The sequence below is a fragment of the Coregonus lavaretus genome, assembly GCF_964263955.1.
Source record: "Coregonus lavaretus genome assembly, chromosome: 17".
NCBI classification, from domain to species: Eukaryota; Metazoa; Chordata; class Actinopteri; order Salmoniformes; family Salmonidae; genus Coregonus; species Coregonus lavaretus.
The window spans coordinates 44,840,545-44,852,177 of record NC_140004.1 but is presented as its reverse complement, the minus strand read 5'-3'; the positions used below and the strand labels follow the sequence as shown (position 1 = coordinate 44,852,177).

The 11,633-nt window shown below is 45.5% G+C and overlaps 1 pseudogene across 1 annotated transcript in view; it reads right to left on the bottom strand.

Moving 5' to 3' along the window:
* LOC311144525 (protein unc-13 homolog B-like) overlaps positions 1–7,790 on the bottom strand; it is an 80,156-nt pseudogene extending 72,366 nt beyond the window's left edge. The window contains exons 1-3 of the transcript in view: positions 7,725–7,790; positions 5,699–5,918; positions 4,055–4,282 (exon numbers count right to left, since the gene is read on the bottom strand). The product of the transcript in view is annotated as a protein unc-13 homolog B-like (transcript). The remainder of the gene's footprint in view (positions 1–4,054; positions 4,283–5,698; positions 5,919–7,724) is intronic.
* Positions 7,791–11,633: the final 3,843 nt, after the last annotated feature.

The window sequence follows — 11,633 nt, the reverse complement described above, 5'->3', positions numbered from 1 at the left end:
ATAAACAAACAACATTTAGACCGATAAACAACAAACAAACATGATTTCAGTAGCCTATCTGTGCAGTGATATCAAATCACTATGATGTTTTTAGTCACACACCCTTTAACAGACCTTTGATTCCCTCCCTCTTTGATTCCCTATCTAAGACCAAGCAGTAGCAGGCTTTGCTCAGCAGGCCAACACAAGAAACGGTTGCTAATTCAACTGTGTAACTTCACTGCAACTAAACTTGACAAACGATTACATTTGGGCCATCAAATGTTTATCAGGCAGTTGGTTGATCATCAGGCAGTTGGTTGATCATCAGGCAGTTGGTTGATAAACACTTGATGGCCCAAAATGTTATAGATTGGAGAATAGTTGGTTATTATTATGGGTATCTGAGTATCTGAGTACCAGCAAAGTCACTACAGGTGGTAAAGTTATGGGGTGTTACAGTCGCTTAGAGACCTGGTTAAAAAGTGTTTTTTAATAATAGTGTAATATGTATTTAAATTAAACCACTAAATACATTAATCTATTTAAACTAAACCACTAACAACATTAATCTATTTAAACTAAACCACTAAATACATTCATCTATTTAAACTAAACCACTAAATACATTAATCTATTTAAATTAAACCACTAAATATATTAATCTATTTATAATGGCGCCGGAGGAGATGGCTGCCGTTTTACGGGCTCCTAACCAATTGTGCTATTGTGTGTTGTTTTGCGTTATTTGTAACTTATTTTGTACATAATGTTTCTGCCACCGTCTCTTATGACCGAAAAGATCTTCTGGATATCAGGACCGCGATTACTCACCTCGTACTGGACGAAGATTTTTTCTTTAACATGTCGGACGCGAAGGATTTACTTCAGACACCCGACAAGGCCCCTGTCATTCGCAGGAGAACGAGACAGAGATATCGGGGACGTAGGTCGGGGTGCCTTGTAAGGATCCGACGGCGAGTGGATCATCTGCGTCTACCATCAGTCCTATTAGCCAACGTACAATCATTGGATAACAAAATGGACGAGCTACGATCACGAATATCCAACGGGACATTAAAAACTGTAATATCTTATGTTTCACCGAGTCGTGGCTGAACGACGACATGGATAACATACAGCTGGCGGGGTTTACACTGCATTGGCAAGATAGAACAGCCGCCTCCGGTAAGACAAGGGGTGGTGGTCTGTGTCTATTTGTAAACAACAGCTGGTGCACAAAATCTAATATTAAGGAAGTCTCGAGGTATTACTCTCCTGAGGTTGAGTATATCACGATAAGCTGTAGAACACACTATTTACCAAGAGAGTTTTCATCTATATTTTTCGTAGCTGTCTATTTACCATCACAAACCGATGCTGGCACTAAGACCGCACTCAATTAGCTGTATAAGGCCATAAGCAAACAGGAAAACGCTCATCCAGAGGCGGCGCTCCTAGTGGCCGGGGACTTTAATGCAGGGAAACTTACATGGCCTACTGTATGTTATCTGGCAATGTTCCATGCCATAGGCCGTAGGCTTGTTCATTTAGCTGAAAATATATGCTTATAAGTCCCGTGCCATTATTTTATATTATATGATTTTATAGTAAGAAGAAGTATAATTGAACTCAGCTGAATAAAATAGAAAGGATATTTTTCCCCATTCTGGAGCGAGTGCGCATATGAAGTGGCTACTGTTTGTTGTAAAAGTGATCATTTGAAACAGATCCTATAAACTAGATTTAGAGTTATTTGGCAACTTTAGTTGTGAATGATACAAACCTTATAATCAAAACATCTATGGGCTGCATGATGCGACTACAGGCTATTGAGTTGAGAAAGTCGCAAAAAAAAGCTTGCTCTCGGTTCCTTGCCTCAGGCTGCACAGCTGTTCTCTCATCAAATGATCACATTTTAAACCCATCAGACTATTCTCAATGTAATCTTGTCTTTACTAATATGTCAAATTAGTTTAGATTTAGAATGGCCCATTAATAAAAAAAATGGACAGGATCAGGGGCAAGGGAAAAAATACATGTCATCAGTATGTACTCGAATAGCGAATGGAGGCTGCGTGCTTTCCCGCTAGTCCGTTTTTCAATGATGCCGGGTTGATGATGATAATGATGCTACTTCGATTTTATAGCGGAGCCTGTGCTTAATATGAGCAGCTGAGAAATAAATATAAGAGCACTTATTTCACTCCACGCGTCAACCACTGTTCTGGAACATCAATAGTAACCTGTTTTTGCAACGAAACATACACTATATATACAGAAGTATGTGGACACCCCTTCAAATGAGTGGATTCGGCAATTTCAGCCACACCTGCTGCTGACAGGTGTATAAAATCGAGTACACAGCCATGCAATCTCCATAGACAAACATTGGCAGTAGAATGGCCCATACTGAAGAGCTCAGTGACTTTCAACGTGGCACCGTCATAGGATGCCTCCTTTCCAACAAGTCAGTACATCACATTTCTGCCCTGCTAGAGCTGCCCCGGTAAACTGTAAGTGCTGTTATTGTGAAGTGGAAATGTTTAGGAGCAACAACGGCTCAGCCGCAAAGTGGTAGGCCACACAAGCTCACAGAACGGGACTGCCGAGTGCCGAAGCGTGCAGTGCGTAAAAATCATCTGTCCTCGGTTGCAACACTCACTACTGAGTTCCAAACTGCCACTGGAAGCAACATCAGCACAAGAACTGTTCGTCTGGAGCTTCATGAAACGGGTTTCCATGGCCGAGCAGCCGCACACAAGCCTAAGATCACTATGCGCAATGCTAAGCGTCGGCAGGAGTAGTGTAAAGCTCGCCGCCATTGGACTCTGGAGCAGTGGAAACGTGTTCTCTGGAGTGATGACTCATGCTTCACCATCTGGCAGTCCGACGGACGAATCTGGGTTTGACGGTGCCAGGAGAATGCATAGTGCCAACTGTAAAGTTTGGTGGAGGAGGAATAATGGTCTGGGGCTGTTTTTCATGGTTCGGACTAGGCCCCTTAGTTCCAGTGAAGGGAAATCTTAATGCTACAGCATACAATGACATTCTAGACGATTCTGTGCTTCCAACTTTGTGGCAACAGTTTGGGGAAGGCCCTTTCCTGTTTCAGCATGACAATGCCCCCGTGCACAAAGCGAGGTCCATACAGAAATGGTTTGTCGAGATCGGTGTGGAAGAACTTAACTGGCCTGCACAAAGCCCTGACCTCAACCCCATCAAACACCTTTGGGATGAATTGGAACGCTGACTGTGAGCCAGGCCTAATCGACCAAAATCAGTGCCCAACCTCACTAATGCTCTTGTGCCTGAATGGAAGCAAGTCCCTGCAGCAATGTTCCAACATCTAGTGGAAAGCCTTCCCAGAAGATCGGAGGCTGTTATAGCAGCCAAAGGGGGGACCAACTCCATATTAATGCCCATGATTTTGGAATGAGATGTTCGATGAGCAGGTGTCCACATACTTTTGGTAATGTAGTGTATTTCACTAAACTGTTGACAGCCGTTCTGCGGTGTGGTACAGTGTTGCAGTGCAGTGTGGTACAGTGTTGCAGTGCGGTGTGGTACAGTGTTGCAGTGCGGTGTGGTACAGTGTTGCAGTGCAGTGTGGTACAGTGTTGCAGTGCGGTGTGGTACAGTGTTGCAGTGCGGTGTGGTACAGTGTTGCAGTGCGGTGTGGTACAGTGTTGCAGTGCAGTGTGGTACAGTGTTGCAGTGCGGTGTGGTACAGTGTTGCAGTGCAGTGTGGTACAGTGTTGCAGTGCAGTGTGGTACAGTGTTGCAGTGCAGTGTGGTACAGTGTTGCAGTGCAGTGTGGTACAGTGTTGCAGTGCAGTGTGGTACAGTGTTGCAGTGCGGTGTGGTACAGTGTTGCAGTGCAGTGTGGTACAGTGTTGCAGTGCGGTGTGGTACAGTGTTGCAGTGCAGTGTGGTACAGTGTTGCAGTGCAGTGTGGTACAGTGTTGCAGTGCAGTGTGGTACAGTGTTGCAGTGCAGTGTGGTACAGTGTTGCAGTGCAGTGTGGTACAGTGTTGCAGCGTGGTGTGGTACAGTGTTGCTGTACAATACCTACCAGTGATGGTGATCTTGGCGGACCACTTGGAGGTTCCGTCTAACACGCTCTGTTTGATGGTCTTCATCTGCTGTGCATGGAGCAGCTTAGTGACACCGAACACAGCCCTGATCTCCTCAAAGATCTCAGGCTTGTTCCTCTCCCTGATCTTCATCCTGTCCTTCATAGCTGTGATGATGTGCTGGGTCCGGTCCTCTGCTCCCGTCTTAGAGCTCTTCTCAGCTGCCCCTGGAGAGAGGGGAGGAGAGAGGGGAGGAGAGAGGGGAGGAGAGAGGGGAGGAGAGAGGGGATGAGAGAGGGGAGGAGAGAGGGGAGGAGAGAGGGGATGAGAGCGGGGAGGAGAGAGGGGATGAGAGAGGGGAGGAGAGGAGAGGGGGATTGGAAAGGAGAGGGAGAGTTACACTAGCAACAGTAATCAAAATTGTTAAAAGGTTTTAAAAAACAATTCTAATAAATGCAAAAGTTGGACAATATATAAAAATAATAATAATAATCTATGCCATTTAGCAGACGCTTTTATCCAAAGCAATTTACAATGGATGGAGATACTACAAACTTTTAGAATTTTTGTAATCCATCAGATGATTATAGCACATAAAACATTTTACTGGCACGGACAAATAATTAATGGTTGTCAAATTTCACTTATTTTTTTCATATAATGCACTCATATATACATTTTGTTATTGTATCCAGTATTCTTTTTATATTTTGTGTTCAAATAAAGAAAAGGATATGTGGCTCATTTGCATAGATTCACCGGGTGTATTTGCATATATTAAGACATTAACATATAGGGGGGGGGGGGGGGGCTGCAACCACCAAACACTTTCCCCGTCTACCCTACCTGTACTCACCTGCTCTGTCTAGACTGCTTCATTAATTACTGTTGTTGTCACATTCTGTTGCATAATTCAACACGTGTGTCAACAGCAGGATACCCTAGATTACACCTATCTAAACATAATTTACATTGTTTGCCAGATCAGACATAATATCACTATAATCCCAGTGTTCATTTTCGGAAGTTGCTTTCATTTCAGCGCAGCAAATTTGTAAACATTTAAACTGTATTAAATTAGAACTTTCTTAAATTTCACAAAAAATGAAGTTATATTTCTTATCTTTCGTGTGATGTAAGTTATGAGACAGTGTGTTAAATCCCAGACGAAGCTTTAGCGTTCTTATAGATTCAACGGAAAGACAATGTATTCCATTGAGCCCATTACAGCCATCACCGGGGTGTGTTTGACAGGTCATTACAAACATTTCCGCAGTCGTAACGTTAACGGGAAAGAAACAACAGGCGAGAGTATGAAAGAGCCACAGGAGTAAAATGAAAGCAATCAATCCAGCGAGATTAATGTGCCAAGTGAATTTTGCAGCCCTCAAACACAGGAAATAGATGGCTGAAAAAGACAGATCCTCAGGAGGGCGGGGCATGCACGTTGCTAGTTTCACAAGACAAAATACAATTTAACGTCCTCTGCATTTCAACCTCCTCCTTCCTCCCATTTTTACTAACCCAATCTCTTTTTCCCCATGTCTCCTTTCCCCTTCCTCCTATTCCTCCCATTTTTACTACCCCAATCTCTTTTTCCCCATGTCTCCTTTCCCCTTCCTCCTCCTTCCTCCTCTACTCACTCTGTAGACAGTCAGCGTTGAGCAGCTCCTGGCACTTCTCGTGAACTTTGACCCCACACTCAGCACACCTCATGCCCTGGCGGGCGATGCCCCACAGCAGCCCCTCACACTCGTAGCAGTAGGTGGGTGTGGAGGCGGTCCACACCTGGAAGGCATGGGGCGTGGTGCAGGAGATAGGGTAGATCAGAGCCTGCAGGGTCTTCTTATACACGTGGTTCTTCTGTAGGAGGGGAGGGGGGAGAGGGAGAGAGCGAGAGAGAGAGAGAGAGAGAGAGAGAGAGAGAGAGAGAGAGAGAGAGGGGAGAAGGATGAAATAAATAGAAGAGTGGAGGAATGGGGAGAGAGGGGGTGAGAGAGGTAGAGGGACAGAGAGAAAGATAGATAGGAAGGGGGAGAGAGGTAGAGAAGAACAGAACATTTTTGAAATAAGGAGAAATATCAAGGTTGAAAGGGAGGGGAACAGATAGTGAGAGAGAGAGATCGAGACAGAGAGAGAGAGAGAGAGAGAGAGAGAGAGGGAGGGAGAGAGAGAGAGAGATCGAGAGAGATCGAGAGAGAGACAGAGACAGGGAGAGAGAGAGACAGGGAGAGAGAGAGACAGAGAGAGACAGAGACAGAGAGACAGAGAGACAGAGAGAGAGAGAGAGGGAGAGAGAGAGACAGAGAGAGAGAGAGAGGCAGACAGAAACAGAGAGAGAGAGAGAGAGAGAGAGGGAGACAGAGAGAGGCAGAGAGAGAGAGAGAGAGAGAGAGAGAGACAAAGACAGAGAGAGACAGAGAGAGGAACAGAGAGGGGAACAGAGAGAGGAACAAAGAGGGAAACAAAGAGGGAAACAGAGAGGGAAACAGACAATGTTTAGTCAGGTGCAGTATTTAGGTGTCAGTGATAGTGGGTAATGCAGAGCAGAGTCGAGATGCACACAGAACCCTCTATTGTTTGTTTGGTTAGAACTGGAATGTTACATTTTTTACATTTTTTTTACATTTTTTGTCATTTAGCAGACGCTCTTATACAGAGCGACTTACAGGAGCAATTAGGGTTAAGTGCCTTGCTCAAGGGCACCGACAGATTTTTCACCTAGTCGGCTCGGGGATTAGAACCAGCGACCTTTCGGTTACTGGCACAACGCTCTTAACCACTAAGCTACCTGCCCCCTTACAAAATATATGAGTCACCATCAGTCATCAGGAGAAGCAAGGTGAGGAGATGAGAGGAAGTTCTTCTCAGAATGTGACAGGAATATGGGGTCAGGGAGAGAGGTAGGGGGAGGGAGAGAGGTATGGAGAGGGAGAGAGGAAGAGGGGAGGGAGAGGTAGGGAGAGGGGGAGAGGTAGGGAGAGAGGTAGGGAGCGGTAGGGAGAGGGGCAGGGAGAGGGGGAGAGGTAGGGAGAGAGGTAATAGAGTTAGGGAGAGGGGGAGGGGGAGAGGTAGGGAGAGGGGGAGAGGTAGGGAGAGGGGAAGGGAGAGAGGTAGGGAGAGGGGGAGGGAGAGAGGTAGGGAGAGGGGGAGGGAGAGAGGTAGGGAGAGGGGGAGAGGTAGGGAGAGGGGGAGAGGTAGGGAGAGGGGGAGAGGGATACGGGGGAGAAGTAGGGAGAGGGGGAGAGTGATAAGGGGGAGAGGTAGGAGAGGGGGAGAGGTAGGGAGAAGGGGAGAGGTAGGCAGAAGGGAAGAGGGATAAGGGGGAGAGGTAGGGAGAGGGGGAGAGGTAGGGAGAGGGGGAGAGGTAGGGAGAGAGGGAGAATTAGGAAGATGGGGAGAGGTAGGGAGAGGGGAAGAGGTAGGGAGAGAGGGAGAAGTAGGGAGAGAGGGAGAGGGAGGGAGAGAGGGAGAGGTAGGGAGAGGGGCATAAGGGAGAGGGAGAGAGGAAGAGAGAGAGAAAGAAAGAGGGAGAGTACTGTACCAGGGAAAGCCACACTATGCTATTTATAAACTCACACCTCACACAGGACAGCACTTCACACAAGATGACCAAGGAAAGGTCAGACTGAATAGATTAACAAGTGGTGAACGGTGTGTCTCTCTCACCAGCTCCTGGTCCTTGAGGGACGTCTTTGTAGCCATAGAGAGCCCAGCCTTCCTGGCCTGCAACATGGACTGAGAGAGAGAAGAGAGCGGGAGAGAGAAGAGAGAGAGAGAGAGAGAGAGAAGAGAGAGAGAAGCGAGAGAGGATTGAGGACAGAAGAGAGGTTTATTATGTACTAATACAATAACTGTGGCTTTAGTTCACACAGATATGTAATATTTTAATTCTGAAGGTTGGTTAAATGTTTTGGATACACTGTCAAATAGGAAGCCTAATTTTAATGGGGGTAAGGGACGGGATGTTATCTGCACACCTTCACTTGTGAAAGCAGGTGGAGGTGTTCTTCTTCTGCAAATGTGTGTACAGGGGATAATGTTTCTTAGCCTGGGTACCAGTCTGTTATCATTCCACTCCTTTGTATGACACGGAGGACATGGAGTGGAATGTAAGCAAAACAGGTTCTGGATTTCAGGCTAAATGTTTCTATGGGTCAGGATAGAGCCTGTTGTGCATATGACTCAGACTGTAGTTGTCTAAGGACAGATCATCAACATGTTAGCAGTTCTTCGCGCTTAGCGGTGCTCTGATATGTCCCTGTGTGTCTGGTTCCCTCTCTCCTCCACAGTGGACTGTCTGACAACCGCATAAACATGCTAAGAACCTGTCTGTCTGTCTGTCTGTCTGTCTGTCTGCTCCCTGCTAAACAAGCTAATCAATGTCGTCAGCTGTTTCCCACTATATGGCTAAAATGGCTGCTCTGGGGAGAGAAAAAAGACAAACAAAGACTCCACTCTGCTTTTCGTTTTGTCACTGAGTGCTACAGCATATGAAAGCCTGTGCGTTCGTTTTGTCACTGAGTGCTACAGCATATGAAAGCCTGTGCGTTCGTTTTGTCACTGAGTGCTACAGCATATGAAAGCCTGTGCGTTCGTTTTGTCACTGAGTGCTACAGCATATGAAAGCCTGTGCGTTCGTTTTGTCACTGAGTGCTACAGCATATGAAAGCCTGTGCGTTCGTTTTGTCACTGAGTGCTACAGCATATGAAAGCCTGTGCGTTCGTTTTGTCACTGAGTGCTACAGCATGTGAAAGCCTGTGCGTTCGTTTTGTCACTGAGTGCTACAGCATATGAAAGCCTGTGCGTTCGTTTTGTCACTGAGTGCTACAGCATGTGAAAGCCTGTGCGTTCGTTTTGTCACTGAGTGCTACAGCATATGATAGCCTGTGCGTTCGTTTTGTCACTGAGTGCTACAGCATATGAAAGCCTGTGCGTTCGTTTTGTCACTGAGTGCTACAGCATATGAAAGCCTGTGCGTTCGTTTTGTCACTGAGTGCTACAGCATATGATAGCCTGTGCGTTCGTTTTGTCACTGAGTGCTACAGCATATGAAAGCCTGTGCGTTCGTTTTGTCACTGAGTGCTACAGCATATGAAAGCCTGTGCGTTCGTTTTGTCACTGAGTGCTACAGCATATGAAAGCCTGTGCGTTCGTTTTGTCACTGAGTGCTACAGCATATGAAAGCCTGTGCGTTCGTTTTGTCACTGAGTGCTACAGCATATGAAAGCCTGTGCGTTCGTTTTGTCACTGAGTGCTACAGCATATGAAAGCCTGTGCGTTCGTTTTGTCACTGAGTGCTACAGCATATGAAAGCCTGTGCGTTCGTTTTGTCACTGAGTGCTACAGCATATGAAAGCCTGTGTGTGTGTGTGGGAGAAGAGATGGACAGGATTATAATGTGTGTCATGTGTACTTGTTGTGAAGTAGGTGTCAGACTAGCGTCGTACTGTAAAAACATGTGGGTTTTTTCCCTCCTGTTTTTGACAAGGGAAAGCAGGTCATTAAGGACCTTGTGGAGTGGAATAACACAGTGCCTAAACCACATAGCAGGCCTACAGTAGTGTCTCTATGGACTTAGTGTTGAGTTCAGAGTGAAGCCGTTGGTCACACATGCATGTTATCGGCTGTGTTGAGCTCACTGATATACACTTACCATCGCCTGGGAAGAGAGTGACAGGGTGCGGGAGGAGAAAGAATGAGAAAGAAAAAAAAAAGGTTAGAGAATCAAAAGAAGACAGGTGTTCCTCAGAGAGTAGCTCTCCCACATCAAACATTCAACACTTAGAAACACTTCAAAACACAGTCAGACTTCACTCTGCTCTGAGACACTTGAGGAGAAGAAAGGTCAATGGATTTTCTTTAGTGACACATACACTACCGGTCAAACATTTTGGACACACCTACTCATCAAGGGTTTTTCTTTATTTTTACTATTTTCAACATTGTAGAATAATAATGAAGACATCAAAACTATGAAATAACACATATGGAATCATGTAGTAACCAAAAAAGTGTTAAACAAATCAAAATATATTTTATATTTGAGATTCTTCAAAGCAGCCACCCTTTGCCTTGATGACAGCTTTGCACACGGTTGGCATTCTCTCAACCGGCTTCATGAGGTAGTCACCTGGAATGTATTTCAATTAACAGGTGTGCCTTCTTATTTGTGGAATTTCTTTCCTTCTTATTGCATTTGAGCCAATCAGTGTTGTGTTGTGACAAGGTATACAGACGATAGCCCTGAGTGAGTAGGTGTGTCCAAACTTTTGACTGGTAGTGTAAATATACCACACTTGGAAACAGAACGGCCTTGAGTGAAGTTTTTAATCTGCAAGGTGCAGGATAATGTGTACAAATACAATACCCTGCCATAACCAGCAACTTAAAACAGCATGCACTACTGTACACTGTCCCTGTAGTTCTTTGTACTTTATATTTTTGCAATAGTATTTTCTTTTGACATTATAGAGGTCCTATTCGGTTATTTACCAAAGGTACATCTTTATATTGCCGTCTGTCTGAGGAACTGTTAAGTTCAGGAGTGAAAGGTGAAGAGGTCAGAGGTCAGAGAAACTCACCAGCTCGCTGACCAGGGGGATAGGCCGTCTCTTGCGGAGGTCAGGCATGCTGTCGATCCCAAAGGGCGTGGCACCACTAAACACACACAGTTCAAAACAAAACAAGATATAACAAAATACCAAATCTATTAGGAGGTCATCATTGCTGGTGGTTGGACTCCAGTCCACTTGAATATGTACAGACAGACAGACAGACACACACACAGGCAGTGTCACTGACCCAGGCTTGGCCCACGGGTGCTGGCTGGGGTCTCCATCTCGGCCCTGTAATCGAGGTCAAAGGTCAGACATTTAGCCACTGAGACTGACAGTTCTCATAGAGGTTGTGGTAATAGAACATGTACACATAATATCACGGCAGAATCAGAGATAAAGAAAGAGCGGTTGGACTGGGTTGGTTGAGTTTCTCTGAAGCATGCCAAAGAGGATTCTCATCGCCAAACAAACACACCGATGGTTGGATGAGTGAGCATCATCAACTGCACATGAAGCAGCACAGAATAGGGTACTGATAACCCCCACCCACCCACCCACCCACCCACCCACCCACGCACCTTTCCTTTTCAAATACACTTTTTGCGGGCCCTGTCAAGAAACAATCGATCATCATCAATACTATCCCATGCCATATTGATGTCCCTCCAATTTCTACTGAAGGGTGTATGTATGTTCAACATGCGGTCAATAATGGCCTATTCAGCTGTGATTGGTGTCTTTCAACCTCGTAACCATTAGAACTACTGCATTTACAGCAAAACTTTGAAATATGCTACAGTTGAAGTGAAACCCTGATACCTATATCCTGTGCTTTAATGTTGTTTGTTTTGTTTTTGTTTTTTTGGTCATTTAGCAGACGCTCTTATCCAGAGCGACTTACAGGAGCAATTAGGGTTAAGTGCCTTGCTCAAGGGCACATCGACAGATTTTTCACCTAGTCGGCTCTGGGATTAGAACCAGCGACCTTTCGGTTACTGGCACTACGCTCTTAACCAC